The 21,231-nt window shown below is 37.5% G+C and overlaps 1 long non-coding RNA gene across 1 annotated transcript; it reads left to right on the top strand.

Annotated features, from left to right (window-relative positions):
• Window positions 1–275: 275 nt before the first annotated feature.
• On the top strand, window positions 276–21,013 carry LOC128744270 (uncharacterized). The gene is made up of 3 exons (XR_008412378.1): window positions 276–341; window positions 9,457–9,526; window positions 20,954–21,013. It is a non-coding gene; the product is annotated as an uncharacterized LOC128744270 (long non-coding RNA).
• Window positions 21,014–21,231: the final 218 nt, after the last annotated feature.

Genomic DNA, 21,231 nt, shown 5'->3' with positions numbered 1-21,231 from the left:
TAGTTTTGATTACGAAAATATTATTTTTCGAAACTTTGTACTTTTCGAGCTTCATGGGGGTGAGATTGTGCCAAGCCATAATGATCGATGCAATTTGTGGATTTCACATATACAACAAAAACACGTCAGTATACACCAGCACACTCACATTCTTTACTATTGAGCACAATATTTTGACAGATTAGATTGCATCATCCATTTTGGAGCAAACAGCATCATAGGTCTGCTAAATAATTTAAACTAATTTTTACTTTTTCTCTGGAAATTTCAGATACTTGGAATAAACACTCTAATATAAGACGAATATATTATACCGTGTATAAACTGCCAGTTTTAAGGAGGTAAGGAAGTAATGGTTACTTTTGTTAAATGATCAAATGGGTATGCCACCTTAGGATACACCCCTTCATATATCTCCCCCTTGTTAACCCTAGAAACGATACTGGCTATATAAAGGCTGTCCATTGACAACGAACTCGTTTTTAGTTATTTCACAGCTCTCCGGGTTATTTTCGTTCATACTTTTTGTATGATGCGTTGTTTTTGGCCGACCCCCTGCCCCTAATAGTCCACTTAGTTCATGGACGGCCCCATATGAACTACTTTATACTGATATTTATGTGTATTGTTTATAAACATGCTCATGTTCACTGTTTAGGTTTTTAGCCTAACTTTAAGTTTTTGGCACAATGTCACCCCCTAGAAGGGGTGAGATTGTGCCAAAGTTCATGCACTTCCAGTAAAATTAGGTTTCATTGTAACTAAACCATCTCTACGGTAGTTGTTAATTGAACAATTTAGTATATATTGACAGGTTTGAAATCAACTTAGTTCCTAAATTGTGTGTATACTGAGCTAAAGAAAAAAAATATATGCTTTTTTGGCACAATTTCGCCCTGGATGACGGTACGTTACTGAAGTTATGCTCAGTTTGTGCAGCACATCTGTGGCCATCATCCTGCGAAAATTTCGCTTCAAAAATCCGTGCCAGAGCTGAGTTATTCGAGTTTTTCTAAGAAATTTCGAGCTCGTTCAAATATTTGATGTCTTTATCTTTACAATTACGTGTCCAAACATGTCAAATACGTCACTGAATTTATGCTCAGTTTGTGCAACACATCTGTGGCCATCATCCTGCGAAAATTTCGCTTCAAAAATCCGTGCCAGAGCTGAGTTATTCGAGTTTTTCTAAGAAATTTCGAGCTCGTTCAAATATTTGATGTCTTTATCTTTACAATTACGTGTCCAAACATATCAAATACGTCACTGAAGTTATGCTCAGTTTGTGCAGCACATCTGTGGCTATCATCCCGCGAGAATTTCGCTTCAAAAATCCGTGCCAGAGCTGAGTTATTCGAGTTTTTCTAAGCAATTTTGAGCTCGTTCAAATATTTGATGTCTTTATCTTTACAATTACGTGTCCAAACATATCAAATACGTCACTGAATTTATGCTCAGTTTGTGCAGCACATCTGTGGCTATCATCCTGCGAAAATTTCGCTTCAAAAATCCGTGCCAGAGCTGATTTATTTGAGTTTTTCTAAGAAATTTCGAGCTCGTTCAAATATTTGATGTCTTTATCTTTGCAATTACGTGTCCAAACATGTCAAATACGCCACTGAATTTATGCTCAGTTTGTGCAGCACATCTGTGGCTATCATCCTGCGGAAATTTCGCGTCAAAAATCAGTGCCAGAGCTGAGTTATTCGAGTTTTTCTAAGAAATTTCGAGCTCGTTCAAATATTTGATGTCTTTATCTTTACAATTACGTGTCCAAACATGTCAAATACGTCACTGAATTTATGCTGAGTTTGTGCAGCACATCTGTGGCCATCATCCTGCGGAAATTTCGCGTCAAAAATCCGTGCCAGAGCTGAGTTATTCGAGTTTTTCTAGAAATTTCGAGCTCGTTCAAATATTTGATGTCTTTATCTTTACAATTACGTGTCCAAACATGTCAAATACGTCACTGAATTTATGCTCAGTTTGTGCAGCACATCTGTGGCTATCATCCTGCGAAAATTTTGCCTCAAAAATCCGTGCCAGAGCTGAGTTATTCGAGTTTTTCTAAGAAATTTCGAGCTCGTTTAAATATTTGATATCTTTATCGTTTCAATTACGTGTCCAAACATGTCAAATACGCCACTGAATTTATGCTCAGTTTGTGCAGCACATCTGTGGCTATCATCCTGCGGAAATTTCGCGTCAAAAATCAGTGCCAGAGCTGAGTTATTCGAGTTTTTCTAAGAAATTTCGAGCTCGTTCAAATATTTGATGTCTTTATCTTTACAATTACGTGTCCAAACATATCAAATACGTCACTGAATTTATGCTCAGTTTGTGCAACACATCTGTGACCATCATCCTGCGAAAATTTCGCTTCAAAAATCTGTGCCAGAGCTGAGTTATTCGAGTTTTTCTAAGAAATTTCGAGCTCGTTCAAATATTTGATGTCTTTATCTTTACAATTACGTGTCCAAACATGTCAAATACGTCACTGAATTCATGCTCAGTTTGTGCAGCACATCTGTGGCCATCATCCTGCGAAAAATTCGCTTCAAAAATCCATGCCAGAGCTGAGTTATTCGAGTTTTTCCAAGAAATTTCGAGCTCGTTCAAATATTTGATGTCTTTATCTTTACAATTACGTGTCCAAACATGTCAAATACGTCACTGAATTTATGCTCAGTTTGTGCAGCATATCTGTGGCTATCATCCTGCGAAAATTTCGCTTCAAAAATCCGTGCCAGAGCTGAGTTATTCATGTTTTTCTAAGCAATTTTGAGCTCGTTCAAATATTTGATGTCTTTATCTTTACAATTACGTGTCCAAACATGTCAAATACGCCACTGAATTTATGCTCAGTTTGTGCAGCACATCTGTGGCTATCATCCTGCGGAAATTTCGCGTCAAAAATCCGTGCCAGAGCTGATTTATTTGAGTTTTTCTAAGAAATTTTGAGCTCGTTCAAATATTTGATGTCTTTATCTTTACAATTACGTGTCCAAACATGTCAAATACGTCACTGAATTCATGCTCAGTTTGTGCAGCACATCTGTGGCCATCATCCTGCGAAAATTTCGCTTCAAAAATCCGTGCCAGAGCTGAGTTATTCGAGTTTTTCTAAGAAATTTCGAGCTCGTTCAAATATTTGATGTCTTTATCTTTACAATTACGTGTCCAAACATGTCAAATACGTCACTGAATTTATGCTCAGTTTGTGCAACACATCTGTGGCCATCATCCTGCGAAAATTTCGCTTCAAAAATCCGTGCCAGAGCTGAGTTATTCGAGTTTTTCTAAGAAATTTCGAGCTCGTTCAAATATTTGATGTCTTTATCTTTACAATTACGTGTCCAAACATATCAAATACGTCACTGAAGTTATGCTCAGTTTGTGCAGCACATCTGTGGCTATCATCCCGCGAGAATTTCGCTTCAAAAATCCGTGCCAGAGCTGAGTTATTCGAGTTTTTCTAAGCAATTTTGAGCTCGTTCAAATATTTGATGTCTTTATCTTTACAATTACGTGTCCAAACATGTCAAATACGTCACTGAATTTATGCTCAGTTTGTGCAGCACATCTGTGGCTATCATCCTGCGAAAATTTCGCTTCAAAAATCCGTGCCAGAGCTGATTTATTTGAGTTTTTCTAAGAAATTTCGAGCTCGTTCAAATATTTGATGTCTTTATCTTTGCAATTACGTGTCCAAACATGTCAAATACGCCACTGAATTTATGCTCAGTTTGTGCAGCACATCTGTGGCTATCATCCTGCGGAAATTTCGCGTCAAAAATCAGTGCCAGAGCTGAGTTATTCGAGTTTTTCTAAGAAATTTCGAGCTCGTTCAAATATTTGATGTCTTTATCTTTACAATTACGTGTCCAAACATGTCAAATACGTCACTGAATTTATGCTCAGTTTGTGCAGCATATCTGTGGCCATCATCCTGCGGAAATTTCGCGTCAAAAATCCGTGCCAGAGCTGAGTTATTCGAGTTTTTCTAGAAATTTCGAGCTCGTTCAAATATTTGATGTCTTTATCTTTACAATTACGTGTCCAAACATGTCAAATACGTCACTGAATTTATGCTCAGTTTGTGCAGCACATCTGTGGCTATCATCCTGCGAAAATTTTGCCTCAAAAATCCGTGCCAGAGCTGAGTTATTCGAGTTTTTCTAAGAAATTTCGAGCTCGTTTAGATATTTGATATCTTTATCGTTTCAATTACGTGTCCAAACATGTCAAATACGCCACTGAATTTATGCTCAGTTTGTGCAGCACATCTGTGGCTATCATCCTGCGGAAATTTCGCGTCAAAAATCCGTGCCAGAGCTGAGTTATTCGAGTTTTTTTTTAGAAATTTCGAGCTCGTTCAAATATTTGATGTCTTTATCTTTACAATTACGTGTCCAAACATGTCAAATACGTCACTGAATTTATGCTCAGTTTGTGCAGCATATCTGTGGCTATCATCCTGTGAAAATTTCGCTTCAAAAATCTGTGCCAGAGCTGAGTTATTCGAGTTTTTCTAAGAAATTTCGAGCTCGTTCAAATATTTGATGTCTTTATCTTTACAATTACGTGTCCAAACATATCAAATACGTCACTGAATTTATGCTCAGTCTGTGCAACACATCTGTGACCATCATCCTGCGAAAATTTCGCTTCAAAAATCCGTGCCAGAGCTGAGTTATTCGAGTTTTTCTAAGAAATTTCGAGCTCGTTCAAATATTTGATGTCTTTATCTTTACAATTACGTGTCCAAACATGTCAAATACGTCACTGAATTCATGCTCAGTTTGTGCAGCACATCTGTGGCCATCATCCTGCGAAAAATTCGCTTCAAAAATCCGTGCCAGAGCTGAGTTATTCGAGTTTTTCTAAGAAATTTCGAGCTCGTTCAAATATTTGATGTCTTTATCTTTACAATTACGTGTCCAAACATGTCAAATACGTCACTGAATTTATGCTCAGTTTGTGCAGCATATCTGTGGCTATCATCCTGCGAAAATTTCGCTTCAAAAATCCGTGCCAGAGCTGAGTTATTCATGTTTTTCTAAGCAATTTTGAGCTCGTTCAAATATTTGATGTCTTTATCTTTACAATTACGTGTCCAAACATGTCAAATACGCCACTGAATTTATGCTCAGTTTGTGCAGCACATCTGTGGCTATCATCCTGCGGAAATTTCGCGTCAAAAATCCGTGCCAGAGCTGAGTTATTCGAGTTTTTTTTAGAAATTTCGAGCTCGTTCAAATATTTGATGTCTTTATCTTTAAAATTACGTGTCCAAACATGTCAAATACGTCACTGAATTTATGCTCAGTTTGTGCAACACATCTGTGGCCATCATCCTGCGAAAATTTCGCTTCAAAAATCCGTGCCAGAGCTGAGTTATTCGAGTTTTTCTAAGAAATTTCGAGCTCGTTCAAATATTTGATGTCTTTATCTTTACAATTACGTGTCCAAACATGTCAAATACGTCACTGAAGTTATGCTCAGTTTATGCAGCACATCTGTGGCTATCATCCTGCGAGAATTTCGCTTCAAAAATCCGTGCCAGAGCTGAGTTATTCGAGTTTTTCTAAGCAATTTTGAGCTCGTTCAAATATTTGATGTCTTTGTCTTTACAATTACGTGTCCAAACATGTCAAATACGTCACTGAAGTTATGCTTAGTTTGTGCAGCACATCTGTGGCTATCATCCTGCGAAAATTTCGCTTCAAAAATCCGTGCCAGAGCTGATTTATTTGATTTTTTCTAAGAAATTTCGAGCTCGTTCAAATATTTGATGTCTTTATCTTTTCAATTACGTGTCCAAACATGTCAAATACGCCACTGAATTTATGCTCAGTTTGTGCAGCACATCTGTGGCTATCATCCTGCGGAAATTTCGCGTAAAAAATCCGTGCCAGAGCTGAGTTATTCGAGTTTTTCTAAGAAATTTCGAGCTCGTTCAAATATTTGATGTCTTTATCTTTACAATTACGTGTCCAAACATGTCAAATACGTCACTGAATTTATGCTCAGTTTGTGCAGCACATCTGTGGCCATCATCCTGCGGAAATTTCGCGTCAAAAATCCGTGCCAGAGCTGAGTTATTCGAGTTTTTCTAGAAATTTCGAGCTCGTTCAAATATTTGATGTCTTTATCTTTACAATTACGTGTCCAAACATGTCAAATACGTCACTGAATTTATGCTCAGTTTTTGCAGCACATCTGTGGCTATCATCCTGCAAAAACTTCGCCTGAAAAACACGTGCCAGAGCTGAGTTATTCGAGTTTTTCTAAGAAATTTTGAGCTCGTTTAAATATTTGATATCTTTATCGTTTCAACTACGTGTCCAAACATGTCAAATACGTCACTGAATTTATGCTCAGTTTGTGCAGCATATCTGTGGCTATCATCCTGCGAAAATTTCGCTTCAAAAATCCGTGCCAGAGCTGAGTTATTCGAGTTTTTCTAAGAAATTTCGAGCTCGTTCAAATATTTGACGTCTATCTTTACAATTACGTGTCCAAACATGTCAAATACCGCCAACCGGGGTGAGATTGTTCCACGGGGGTGAGATTGTGCCAAAAACCAAAAATGTTTATTTGTGAAAATTTATTATATCTATAGAACCTGGTGACCTAAATTCAAAATGATGATGAACATAACATATTTATTATAACTTAGAATGGAACACAGATAATATTAGCGAACTATTTAGCCTAAACAGGGCTTCAAAGTTCGCGATCAAAAATACGCAGAAATAACGCTTGTGAAAAATGTCCCGCATAAACCAACCCGAACAGGAAATCGCATCAACTTGCTATTTTGAAGGTGTATAAACTAATCATTTATAATGCATTGAAAGGTTATTATGCGTTGGATTAGTTTTGATTACGAAAATATTATTTTTCGAAACTTTGTACTTTTCGAGCTTCATGGGGGTGAGATTGTGCCAAGCCATAATGATCGATGCAATTTGTGGATTTCACATACACAACAAAAACACGTCAGTATACACCAGCACACTCACATTCTTTACTATTGAGCACAATATTTTGACAGATTAGATTGCATCATCCATTTTGGAGCAAACAGCATCATAGGTCTGCTAAATAATTTAAACTAATTTTTACTTTTTCTCTGGAAATTTCAGATACTTGGAATAAACACTCTAATATAAGACGAATATTTTATACCGTGTATAAACTGCCAGTTTTAAGGAGGTAAGGAAGTAATGGTTACTTTTGTTAAATGATCAAATGGGTATGCCACCTTAGGATACACCCCTTCATATATCTCCCCCTTGTTAACCCTAGAAACGATACTGGCTATATAAAGGCTGTCCATTGACAACGAACTCGTTTTTAGTTATTTCACAGCTCTCCGGGTTATTTTCGTCCATACTTTTTGTATGATGCGTTGTTTTTGGCCGACCCCCTGCCCCTAATAGTCCACTTAGTTCATGGACGGCCCCATATAAACTACTTTATACTGATATTTATGTGTATTGTTTATAAACATGCTCATGTTCACTGTTTAGGTTTTTAGCCTAACTTTAAGTTTTTGGCACAATGTCACCCCCTAGAAGGGGTGAGATTGTGCCAAAGTTCATGCACTTCCAGTAAAATTAGGTTTCATTGTAACTAAACCATCTCTGCGGTAGTTGTTAATTGAACAATTTAGTATATATTGACAGGTTTGAAATCAACTTAGTTCATAAATTGTGTGTATACTGAGCTAAAGAAAAAAAATAATGCTTTTTTGGCACAATTTCGCCCTGGATGACGGTACGTTACTGAAGTTATGCTCAGTTTGTGCAGCACATCTGTGGCTATCATCCTGCGGAAATTTCGCGTCAAAAATCCGTGCCAGAGCTGAGTTATTCGAGTTTTTTTTAGAAATTTCGAGCTCGTTCAAATATTTGATGTCTTTATCTTTACAATTACGTGTCCAAACATGTCAAATACGTCACTGAATTTATACTCAGTTTGTGCAGCACATCTGTGGCCATCATCCTGCGAAAATTTCGCTTCAAAAATCCGTGCCAGAGCTGAGTTATTCGAGTTTTTCTAAGAAATTTCGAGCTCGTTCAAATATTTGATGTCTTTATCTTTACAATTACGTGTCCAAACATGTCAAATACGTCACTGAATTTATGCTCAGTTTGTGCAGCATATCTGTGGCTATCATCCTGCGAAAATTTCGCTTCAAAAATCCGTGCCAGAGCTGAGTTATTCAAGTTTTTCTAAGAAATTTTGAGCTCGTTCAAATATTTGATGTCTTTATCTTTACAATTACGTGTCCAAACATGTCAAATACGCCACTGAATTTATGCTCAGTTTGTGCAGCACATCTGTGGCTATCATCCTGCGGAAATTTCGCGTCAAAAATCCGTGCCAGAGCTGAGTTATTCGAGTTTTTTTTAGAAATTTCGAGCTCGTTCAAATATTTGATGTCTTTATCTTTACAATTACGTGTCCAAACATGTCAAATACGTCACTGAATTTATGCTCAGTTTGTGCAGCATGTCTGTGGTTATCATCCTGCGAAAATTTCGCCTGAAAAATCCGTGCCAGAGCTGAGTTATTCGAGTTTTTCTAAGAAATTTTGAGCTCGTTTAAATATTTGATATCTTTATCGTTTCAACTACGTGTCCAAACATGTCAAATACGTCACTGAATTTATGCTCAGTTTGTGCAGCATATCTGTGGCTATCATCCTGCGAAAATTTCGCTTCAAAAATCCGTGCCAGAGCTGAGTTATTCGAGTTTTTCTAAGAAATTTCGAGCTCGTTCAAATATTTGACGTCTATCTTTACAATTACGTGTCCAAACATGTCAAATACCGCCAACCGGGGTGAAATTGTGCCACGGGGGTGAGATTGTGCCAAAAACCAAAAATGTTTATTTGTGAAAATTTATTATATCTATAGAACCTGGTGACCTAAATTCAAAATGATGATGAACATAACATATTTATTATAACTTAGAATGGAACACAGATAATATTAGCGAACTATTTAGCCTAAACAGGGCTTCAAAGTTCGCGATCAAAAATACGCGGAAATAACGCTTGTGAAAAATGTCCCGCATAAACCAACCCGAACAGGAAATCGCATCAACTTGCTATTTTGAAGGTGTATAAACTAATCATTTATAATGCATTGAAAGGTTATTATGCGTTGGATTAGTTTTGATTACGAAAATATTATTTTTCGAAACTTTGTACTTTTCGAGCTTCATGGGGGTGAGATTGTGCCAAGCCATAATGATCGATGCAATTTGTGGATTTCACATACACAACAAAAACACGTCAGTATACACCAGCACACTCACATTCTTTACTATTGAGCACAATATTTTGACAGATTAGATTACATCATCCATTTTGGAGCAAACAGCATCATAGGTCTGCTAAATAATTTAAACTAATTTTTACTTTTTCTCTGGAAATTTCAGATACTTGGAATAAACACTCTAATATAAGACGAATATATTATACCGTGTATAAACTGCCAGTTTTAAGGAGGTAAGGAAGTAATGGTTACTTTTGTTAAATGATCAAATGGGTATGCCACCTTAGGATACACCCCTTCATATATCTCCCCCATGTTAACATTAGAAACGATACTGGCTATATAAAGGCTGTCCATTGACAACGAACTCGTTTTTAGTTATTTCACAGCTCTCCGGGTTATTTTCGTTCATACTTTTTGTATGATGCGTTGTTTTTGGCCGACCCCCTGCCCCTAATAGTCCACTTAGTTCATGGACGGCCGCATATGAACTACTTTATACTGATATTTATGTGTATTGTTTATAAACATGCTAATGTTCACTGTATAGGTTTTTAGCCTAACTTTAAGTTTTTGGCACAATGTCACCCCCCAGAAGGGTTGAGATTGTGCCAAAGTTCATGCACTTCCAGTAAAATTAGGTTTCATTGTAACTAAACCATGTCTACGGTAGTTGTTAATTGAACAATTTAGTATATATTGACAGGTTTGAAATCAACTTAGTTCCTAAATTGTGTGTATACTGAGCTAAAGAAAACAAAATATATGCTTTTTTGGCACAATTTCGCCCCGGATGACGGTACGTTACTGAAGTTATGCTCAGTTTGTGCAGCACATCTGTGGCTATCATCCTGCGAAAATTTCGCTTCAAAATTCCGTGCCAGAGCTGAGTTATTCGAGTTTTTCTAAGAAATTTCGAGCTCGTTCAAAAATTTGATGTCTTTATCTTAACAATTACGTGTCTAAACATGTCAAATACGTCACTGAAGTTATGCTCAGTTTGTGCAGCACATCGGTGGCTATCATCCTGCGAAAATTTCGCTTCAAAATTCCGTGCCAGAGCTGAGTTATTCGGGTTTTTATAAGAAATTTCGAGCTCGTTCAAAAATTTGATGTCTTTATCTGTACAATTTCGGGTCCAAACATGTCGAAAACGTTACTGAAGCCATGCTCAGTTTGTGCAGCACATCTGTGGCTATCATCCTGCGAAAATTTCGCTTCAAAATTCCGTGCCAGAGCTGAGTTATTCGAGTTTTTCTAGGAAATTTCGAGCTCGTTCAAAAATTTGATGTCTTTATCTTTACAATTTCGTGTCCAAACATGTCAAATACGTCACTGAAGTTATGCTCAGTTTGTGCAGCACATCTGTGGCTATCATTCTACGAAAATTTCGCTTCAAAATTCCGTGCCAGAGCTGAGTTATTCGAGTTTTTCTGAGAAATTTCGAGCTCGTTCAAAAATTTGATGTCTTTATCTTTACAATTTCGTGTCCAAACATGTCAAATACGTCACTGAAGTTATGCTCAGTTTGTGCAGCACATCTGTGGCTATCATTCTACGAAAATTTCGCTTCAAAATTCCGTGCCAGAGCTGAGTTATTCGAGTTTTTCTAAGAAATTTCGAGCTCGTTCAAAAATTTGATGTCTTTATCTGTACAATTTCGTGTCCAAACATGTCAAATACGTCACTGAAGTCATGTTCAGTTTGTGCAGCACATCTGTGGCTATCATCCTGCGAAAATTTCGCTTCAAAATTCCGTGCCAGAGCTGAGTTATCCGAGTTTGTCTAAGACATTTCGAGCTCGTTCAAAAATTTGATGTCTTTATCTTTACAATTTCGTGTCCAAACATGTCAAATACGTCACTGAAGTTATGCTCAGTTTGTGTAGCACATCTGTGGTTATCATGCTGCGAAAATTTCGCTTCGAAATTCCGTGCCAGAGCTGAGTTATTCGAGTTTTCTGAGAAATTTCGAGCTCGTTCAAAAATTTGATGTCTTTATCTTTACAATTTCGTGTCCAAACATGTCAAATACGTCACTGAAGTTATGCTCAGTTTGTGCAGCACATCTGTGTCTATCATCCTGCGAAAATTTCGCTTCAAAATTCCGTGCCAGAGCGGAGTTATTCGAGTTTTTCTGAGAAATTTCGAGCTCGTTCAAAAATTTAATGTCTATCTTTACAATTTCGTGTCCAAACATGTCAAATACGTCACTGAAGCTATGCTCAGTTTGTGCAGCACATCTGTGGCTATCATCCTGCGAAAATTTCGCTTCAAAATTCCGTGCCAGAGCTGAGTTATTCGAGTATTTCTAAAAAATTTCGAGCTCGTTCAAAAATTTGATGTCTTTATCTTTACAATTTCGTGTCCAAACATGTCAAATACGTCACTGAAGTTATGCTCAGTTTGTGCAGCACATCTGTGGCTATCATCCTGCGAAAATTTCGCTTCGAAATTCCGTGCCAGAGCTGAGTTATTCGAGTTTTTCTGAGAAATTTTGAGCTCGTTCAAAAATTTGATATCTTTATCTTTACAATTACGTGTCCAAACATGTCAAATACGTCGCTGAAGTTATGCTCAGTTTGTGCAGCACATCTGTGGCTATCATCCTGCGAAAATTTCGCTTCAAAATTCCGTGCCAGAGCTGAGTTATTCGAGTTTTTATAAGAAATTTCGAGCTCGTTCAAAAATTTGATGTCTTTATCTTTACAATTACGTGTCCAAACATGTCAAATACGTCACTGAAGTTATGCTCAGTTTGTGCAGTACATCTGTGGCTATCATCCTGCGAAAATTTCGCTTCAAAATTCCGTGCCAGAGCTGAGTTATTCGAGTTTTTCTGAGAAATTTCGAGCTCGTTCAAAAATTTGATGTCTTTATCTTTACAATTACGTGTCCAAACATGTCAAATACGTCGCTGAAGTTATGCTCAGTTTGTGCAGCACATCTGTGGCTATCATCCTGCGAAAATTTCGCTTCAAAATTCCGTGCCAGAGCTGAGTTATTCGAGTTTTTCTGAGAAATTTCGAGCTCGTTCAAAAATTTGATGTCTTTATCTTTACAATTACGTGTCCAAACATGTCAAATACGTCACTGAAGTTATGCCCAGTTTATGCAGCACATCTGTGTCTATCATCCTGCGAAAATTTCGCTTCAAAATTCCGTGCCAAAGCTGAGTTATTCGAGTTTTTCTGAGAAATTTCGAGCTCGTTCAAAAATTTGATGTCCTTATCTTTACAATTACGTGTGCAAACACGTCAAATACGTCACTGAAGTTATGCTCAGTTTGTGCAGTACATCTGTGGCTATCATCCTGCGAAAATTTCGCTTCAAAATTCCGTGCCAGAGCTGAGTTATCCGAGTTTGTCTAAGACATTTCGAGCTCGTTCAAAAATTTGATGTCTTTATCTTTACAATTTCGTGTCCGAACATGTCAAATACGTCACTGAAGTCATGCTCAGTTTGTGCAGCACATCTGTGGCTATCATCCTGCGGAAATTTCGCTTCAAAATTCCGTGCCAGAGCTGAGTTATCCGAGTTTTTATAAGAAATTTCGAGCTCGTTCAAAAATTTGATGTCTTTATCTTTACAATTACGTGTCCAAACTTGTCAAATACGTCACTGAAGTTATGCTCAGTTTGTGCAGTACATCTGTGGCTATCATCCTGCGAAAATTTCGCTTCAAAATTCCGTGCCAGAGCTGAGTTATCCGAGTTTGTCTAAGACATTTCGAGCTCGTTCAAAAATTTGATGTCTTTATCTTTACAATTTCGTGTCCAAACATGTCAAATACGTCACTGAAGTTATGCTCAGTTTGTGCAGCACATCTGTGGCTATCATCCTGCGAAAATTTCGCTTCAAAATTCCGTGCCAGAGCTGAGCTATTCAAGTTTTTCTGAGAAATTTCGAGCTCGTTCAAAAATTGGATGTCTTTATCTTTACAATTACGTGTCCAAACTTGTCAAATACGTCACTGAAGTTATGCTCAGTTTGTGCAGCACATCTGTGGCTATCATCCTGCGGAAATTTCGCTTCAAAATTCCGTGCCAAAGCTGAGTTATTCGAGTTTTTCTGAGAAATTTCGAGCTCGTTCAAAAATTTGATGTCTTTATCTTTACAATTTCGTGTCCGAACATGTCAAATACGTCACTGAAGTCATGCTCAGTTTGTGCAGCACATCTGTGGCTATCATCCTGCGGAAATTTCGCTTCAAAATTCCGTGCCAGAGCTGAGTTATCCGAGTTTTTATAAGAAATTTCGAGCTCGTTCAAAAATTTGATGTCTTTATCTTTACAATTACGTGTCCAAACTTGTCAAATACGTCACTGAAGTTATGCTCAGTTTGTGCAGTACATCTGTGGCTATCATCCTGCGAAAATTTCGCTTCAAAATTCCGTGCCAGAGCTGAGTTATCCGAGTTTGTCTAAGACATTTCGAGCTCGTTCAAAAATTTGATGTCTTTATCTTTACAATTTCGTGTCCGAACATGTCAAATACGTCACTGAAGTCATGCTCAGTTTGTGCAGCACATCTGTGGCTATCATCCTGCGGAAATTTCGCTTCAAAATTCCGTGCCAAAGCTGAGTTATTCGAGTTTTTCTGAGAAATTTCGAGCTCGTTCAAAAATTTGATGTCCTTATCTTTACAATTACGTGTGCAAACACGTCAAATACGTCACTGAAGTTATGCTCAGTTTGTGCAGTACATCTGTGGCTATCATCCTGCGAAAATTTCGCTTCAAAATTCCGTGCCAGAGCTGAGTTATCCGAGTTTGTCTAAGACATTTCGAGCTCGTTCAAAAATTTGATGTCTTTATCTTTACAATTTCGTGTCCAAACATGTCAAATACGTCACTGAAGTTATGCTCAGTTTGTGCAGCACATCTGTGGCTATCATCCTGCGAAAATTTCGCTTCAAAATTCCGTGCCAGAGCTGAGCTATTCAAGTTTTTCTGAGAAATTTCGAGCTCGTTCAAAAATTGGATGTCTTTATCTTTACAATTACGTGTCCAAACTTGTCAAATACGTCACTGAAGTTATGCTCAGTTTGTGCAGTACATCTGTGGCTATCATCCTGCGAAAATTTCGCTTCAAAATTCCGTGCCAGAGCTGAGTTATCCGAGTTTGTCTAAGACATTTTTGAGCTCGTTCAAAAATTTGATGTCTTTATCTTTACAATTACGTGTCCAAACTTGTCAAATACGTCACTGAAGTTATGCTCAGTTTGTGCAGCACATCTGTGGCTATCATCCTGCGAAAATTTCGCTTCAAAATTCCGTGCCAGAGCTGAGTTATCCGAGTTTTTCTAAGAAATTTCGAGCTCGTTCAAAAATTTGATGTCTTTATCTTTACAATTTCGTATCCAAACATGTCAAATACGTCACTGAAGTTATGCTCAGTTTGTGCAGCACATCTGTGGCTATCATCCTGCGAAAATTTCGCTTCGAAATTCCGTGCCAGAGCTGAGTTATTCGAGTTTTTCTGAGAAATTTTGAGCTCGTTCAAAAACTTGATGTCTTTATCTTTACAATTACGTGTCCAAACATGTCAAAAACGTCGCTGAAGTTATGCTCAGTTTGTGCAGCACATCTGTGGCTATCATCCTGCGAAAATTTCGCTTCAAAATTCCGTGCCAGAGCTGAGTTATTCGAGTTTTTCTGAGAAATTTCGAGCTCGTTCAAAAATTTGATGTCTTTATCTTTACAATTTCGTGTCTAAACATGTCAAATACGTCACTGAAGTTATGCTCAGTTTGTGCAGCACATCTGTGGCTATCATCCTGCGAAAATTTCGCTTCAAAATTCCGTGCCAGAGCTGAGCTATTCAAGTTTTTCTGAGAAATTTCGAGCTCGTTCAAAAATTGGATGTCTTTATCTTTACAATAACGTGTCCAAACATGTCAAATACGTCACTGAAGTTATGCTCAGTTTGTGCAGCATGTCTGTGGCTATCATCCTGCGAAAATTTCGCTTCAAAATTCCGTGCCAGAGCTGAGTTATTCGAGTTTTTCTGAGAAATTTCGAGCTCGTTCAAAAATTTGATGACTTTATCTTTACAATTACGTGTCTAAACATGTCAAAAGCGTCACTGAAGTTATGCTCAGTTTGTGCAGCACATCTGTGGCTATCATTCTGCGTAAATTTCGCTTCAAAATTCCGTGCCAGAGCTGAGTTATCCGAGTTTGTATAAGACATTTCGAGCTCGTTCAAAAATTTGATGTCTTTATCTTTACAATTTCGTGTCCAAACATGTCAAATACGTCACTGAAGTTATGCTCAGTTTGTGCAGCACATCTGTGTCTATCATCCTGCGAACATTTCGCTTCAAAATTCCGTGCCAGAGCTGAGTTATTCGAGTTTTTCTGAAAAATTTCGAACTCGTTTAAAAATTTGATGTCCTTATCTTTACAATTACGTGTCCAAACATGTCAAATACGTCACTGAAGTTATGCTCAGTTTGTGCAGCACATCTGTGGCTATCATTCTGCGTAAATTTCGCTTCAAAATTCCGTGCCAGAGCTGAGTTATCCGAGTTTGTATAAGACATTTCGAGCTCGTTCAAAAATTTGATGTCTTTATCTTTACAATTTCGTGTCCAAACATGTCAAATACGTCACTGAAGTTATGCTCAGTTTGTGCAGCACATCTGTGGCTATCATTCTACGAAAATTTCGCTTCAAAATTTCGTGCCAGAGCTGAGTTATTCGAGTTTTTCTGAGAAATTGCGAGCTCGTTCAAAAATTTGATGTCTTTATCTTTACAATTACGTGTCCAAACATGTCAAATACGTCACTGAAGTTATGCTCAGTTTGTGCAGCACATCTGTGTCTATCATCCTGCGAACATTTCGCTTCAAAATTCCGTGCCAGAGCTGAGTTATTCGAATTTTTCTGAGAAATTTCGAGCTCGTTCAAAAATTTAATGTCTTTATCTTTACAATTTCGTGTCCAAACATGTCAAATACGTCACTGAAGTTATGCTCAGTTTGTGCAGAACATCTGTGGCTATCATCCTGCGAACATTTCGCTTCAAAATTCCGTGCCAAAGCTGAGTTATTCGAGTTTTTCTGAAAAATTTCGAACTCGTTTAAAAATTTGATGTCCTTATCTTTACAATTACGTGTCCAAACATGTCAAATACGTCACTGAAGTTATGCTCAGTTTGTGCAGCACATCTGTGGCTATCATTCTGCGTAAATTTCGCTTCAAAATTCCGTGCCAGAGCTGAGTTATCCGAGTTTGTATAAGACATTTCGAGCTCGTTCAAAAATTTGATGTCTTTATCTTTACAATTTCGTGTCCAAACATGTCAAATACGTCACTGAAGTTATGCTCAGTTTGTGTAGCACATCTGTGGCTATCATCCTGCGAAAATTTCGTTTCAAAATTCCGTGCCAGAGCTGAGTTATTCGAGTTTTTCTGAGAAATTTCGAGCTCGTTCAAAAATTTGATGTCTTTATCTTTACAATTTCGTGTCCAAACATGTCAAATACGTCACTGAAGTTATGCTCAGTTTGTGCAGCACATCTGTGGCTAATATCTTGCGAAAATTTCGCTTCAAAGGTCCGTACCAGAGCTGAGTTATTCGAGTTTTTCTGAGAAATTTCGAGCTCGTTCAAAAATTTGATGACTTTATCTTTACAATTACGTGTCCAAACATGTCAAAAACGTCACTGAAGTTATGCTCAGTTTGTGCAGCACATCTGTGGCTATCATCCCGCAAAAATTTCGCTTCAAAATTCCGTGCCAGAGCTGAGTTATTCGAGTTTTTCTGAGAAATTTCGAGCTCGTTCAAAAATTTGATGTCTTTATCTTTACAATTACGTGTCCAAACATGTCAAATACGTCACTGAAGCTATGCTCAGTTTGTGCAGCACATCTGTGGATATCATCCTGCGAAAATTTCGCTTCAAAATTCCGTGCCAGAGCTGAGTTATTCGAGTTTTTCTGAGAAATTTCGAGCTCGTTCAAAAATTTGATGACTTTATCTTTACAATTACGTGTCTAAACATGTCAAAAGCGTCACTGAAGTTATGCTCAGTTTGTGCAGCACATCTGTGGCTATCATCCTGCGAAAATTTCGCTTCAAAATTCCGTGCCAGAGCTGAGTTATCCGAGTTTTTCTGAGAAATTTCGAGCTCGTTCAAAAATTTGATGTCTTTATCTTTACAATTACGTGTCCAAACATGTCAAATACGTCACTGAAGTTATGCTCAGTTTGTGCAGCACATCTGTGGCTATCATCTTGCGAAAATTTCGCTTCAAAATTCCGTGCCAGAGCTGAGTTATTCGAGTTTTTCTAAGAAATTTCGAGCTCGTTCAAAAATTTGATGTCTTTATCTTTACAATTTCGTGTCCAAACATGTCAAATACGTCACTGAAGTTATGCTCAGTTTGTGCAGCACATCTGTGGCTATCATCCTGCGAAAATTTCGCTTCAAAATTCCGTGCCAGAGCTGAGTTATTCGAGTTTTTCTGAGAAATTTCGAACTCGTTCAAAAATTTGATGCCTTTATCTTTACAATTACGTGTCCAAACATGTCAAATACGACACTGAAGTTATGCTCAGTTTGTGCAGCACATCTGTGGCTATCATCCTGCGAAAATTTCGCTTCAAAATTCCGTGCCAGAGCTGAGTTATTCGGGTTTTTATAAGAAATTTCGAGCTCGTTCAAAAATTTGATGTCTTTATCTTTACAATTTCGTGTCCAAACATGTCAAATACGTCACTGAAGTTATGCTCAGTTTGTGCAGCACATCTGCAGCTATCATCCTGCGAAAATTTCGCTTCAAAATTCCGTGCCAGAGCTGAATTATTCGAGTTTTTCTGAGAAATTTCGAGCTCGTTCAAAAATTTAATGTTTTTATCTTTACAATTACGTGTCCAAACATGTCAAATACGTCACTGAAGTTATACTCAGTTTGTGCAGCACATCTGTGGCTATCATCCTGCGAAAATTTCGCTTCAAAATTCCGTGCCAGAGCTGAGTTATCCGAGTTTGTCTAAAACATTTCGAACTCGTTCAAAAATTTGATGTCTTTATCTTTACAATTACGTGTCCAAACATATCAAATACCGCCATCCGGGATGAGATTGTGCCACGGGGGTGAGATTGTGCCAAAAACCAAAAATGTTTATTTGTGAAAATTTATTATATCTATAGAACCTGGTGACCTAAATTCAAAATGATAACATAACATATTTATTATAACTTAGAATGGAACACAGATAATATTAGCGAACTGTTTGGCCTAAACAGGGTTTCAAAGTTCGCGATCAAAAATAGGCGGAAATAACACATGTGAAAAATGTCCCGCATAAACCAACCCGAACAGGAAATCGCATCAACTTGCTATTTTGAAGATATATAAAATAATCATTTATAATGCATTGAAAGGTTATTATGCGTTGGATTAGTTTTGATTACGAAAATAATATTTTTCGAAACTTTGTACTTTTCGAGCTTCACGTGGGTGAGATTGTGCCAAGCCATAATGATCGATTCAATTTGTGGATTTCACATACACAACAAAAACACGTCAGTATACACCAGCACACTCACATTCTTTACTAGCTGAGTTATTCGAGTTTTTCTGAGAAATTTCGAGCTCGTTCAAAAATTTGATGACTTTATCTTTACAATTACGTGTCCAAACATGTCAAAAACGTCACTGAAGTTATGCTCAGTTTGTGCAGCACATCTGTGGCTATCATCCCGCAAAAATTTCGCTTCAAAATTCCGTGCCAGAGCTGAGTTATTCGAGTTTTTCTGAGAAATTTCGAGCTCGTTCAAAAATTTGATGTCTTTATCTTTACAATTACGTGTCCAAACATGTCAAATACGTCACTGAAGCTATGCTCAGTTTGTGCAGCACATCTGTGGATATCATCCTGCGAAAATTTCGCTTCAAAATTCCGTGCCAGAGCTGAGTTATTCGAGTTTTTCTGAGAAATTTCGAGCTCGTTCAAAAATTTGATGACTTTATCTTTACAATTACGTGTCTAAACATGTCAAAAGCGTCACTGAAGTTATGCTCAGTTTGTGCAGCACATCTGTGGCTATCATCCTGCGAAAATTTCGCTTCAAAATTCCGTGCCAGAGCTGAGTTATCCGAATTTTCTGAGAAATTTCGAGCTCGTTCAAAAATTTGATGTCTTTATCTTTACAATTACGTGTCCAAACATGTCAAATACGTCACTGAAGTTATGCTCAGTTTGTGCAGCACATCTGTGGCTATCATCTTGCGAAAATTTCGCTTCAAAATTCCGTGCCAGAGCTGAGTTATTCGAGTTTTTCTAAGAAATTTCGAGCTCGTTCAAAAATTTGATGTCTTTATCTTTACAATTTCGTGTCCTGAAGTTATGCTCAGTTTGTGCAGCACATCTGTGGCTATCATCCTGCGAAAATTTCGCTTCAAAATTCCGTGCCAGAGCTGAGTTATTCGAGTTTTTCTGAGAAATTTCGAACTCGTTCAAAAATTTGATGCCTTTATCTTTACAATTACGTGTCCAAATATGTCAAATACGTCACTGAAGTTATGCTCAGTTTTTGCAGCACATCTGTGGCTATCATCCTGCGAAAATTTCGCTTCAAAATTCCGTGCCAGAGCTGAGTTATTCGGGTTTTTATAAGAAATTTCGAGCTCGTTCAAAAATTTGATGTCTTTATCTTTACAATTTCGTGTCCAAACATGTCAAATACGTCACTGAAGTTATGCTCAGTTTGTGCAGCACATCTGCAGCTATCATCCTGCGAAAATTTCGCTTCAAAATTCCGTACCAGAGCTGAATTATTCGAGTTTTTCTGAGAAATTTCGAGCTCGTTCAAAAATTTAATGTTTTTATCTTTACAATTACGTGTCCAAACATGTCAAATACGTCACTGAAGTTATACTCAGTTTGTGCAGCACATCTGTGGCTATCATCCTGCGAAAATTTCGCTTCAAAATTCCGTGCCAGAGCTGAGTTATCCGAGTTTGTCTAAAACATTTCGAACTCGTTCAAATATTTGATGTCTTTATCTTTACAATTACGTGTCCAAACATATCAAATACCGCCATCCGGGATGAGATTGTGCCACGGGGGTGAGATTGTGCCAAAAACCAAAAATGTTTATTTGTGAAAATTTATTATATCTATAGAACCTGGTGACCTAAATTCAAAATGATAACATAACATATTTATTATAACTTAGAATGGAACACAGATAATATTAGCGAACTGTTTGGCCTAAACAGGGTTTCAAAGTTCGCGATCAAAAATAGGCGGAAATAACACATGTGAAAAATGTCCCGCATAAACCAACCCGAACAGGAAATCGCATCAACTTGCTATTTTGAAGATATATAAAATAATCATTTATAATGCATTGAAAGGTTATTATGCGTTGGATTAGTTTTGATTACGAAAATAATATTTTTCGAAACTTTGTACTTTTCGAGCTTCACGTGGGTGAGATTGTGCCAAGCCATAAGGATCGATTCAATTTGTGGATTTCACATACACAACAAAAACACGTCAGTATACACCAGCACACTCACATTCTTTACTATTGAGCACAATATTTTGACAGATTAGATTGCATCATCAATTTTGGAGCAAACAGCATCATAGGTCTGCTAAATAATTTAAACTAATTTTTACTTTTTCTCTGGAAATTTCAGATACTTGGAATAAACACTCTAATATAAGACGAATATATTATATCGTGTATAAACTGCCAGTTTTAAGGAGGTAAGGAAGTAATGGTTACTTTTGTTAAATGATCAAATGGGTATGCCACCTTAGGATACACCCCTTCATATATCTCCCCCTTGTTAACCCTAGAAACGATACTGGCTATATAAAGGCTGTCCATTGACAACGAACTCGTTTTTAGTTATTTCACAGCTCTCCGGGTTATTTTCGTTCATACTTTTTGTATGATGCGTTGTTTTTGGCC

This window comes from Sabethes cyaneus, chromosome 3, assembly GCF_943734655.1.
Source record: "Sabethes cyaneus chromosome 3, idSabCyanKW18_F2, whole genome shotgun sequence".
Classification (NCBI taxonomy): domain Eukaryota; kingdom Metazoa; phylum Arthropoda; class Insecta; order Diptera; family Culicidae; genus Sabethes; species Sabethes cyaneus.
Note: the sequence above shows the minus strand (reverse complement) of the source record. Positions and strands in the feature narration are given on the sequence as shown.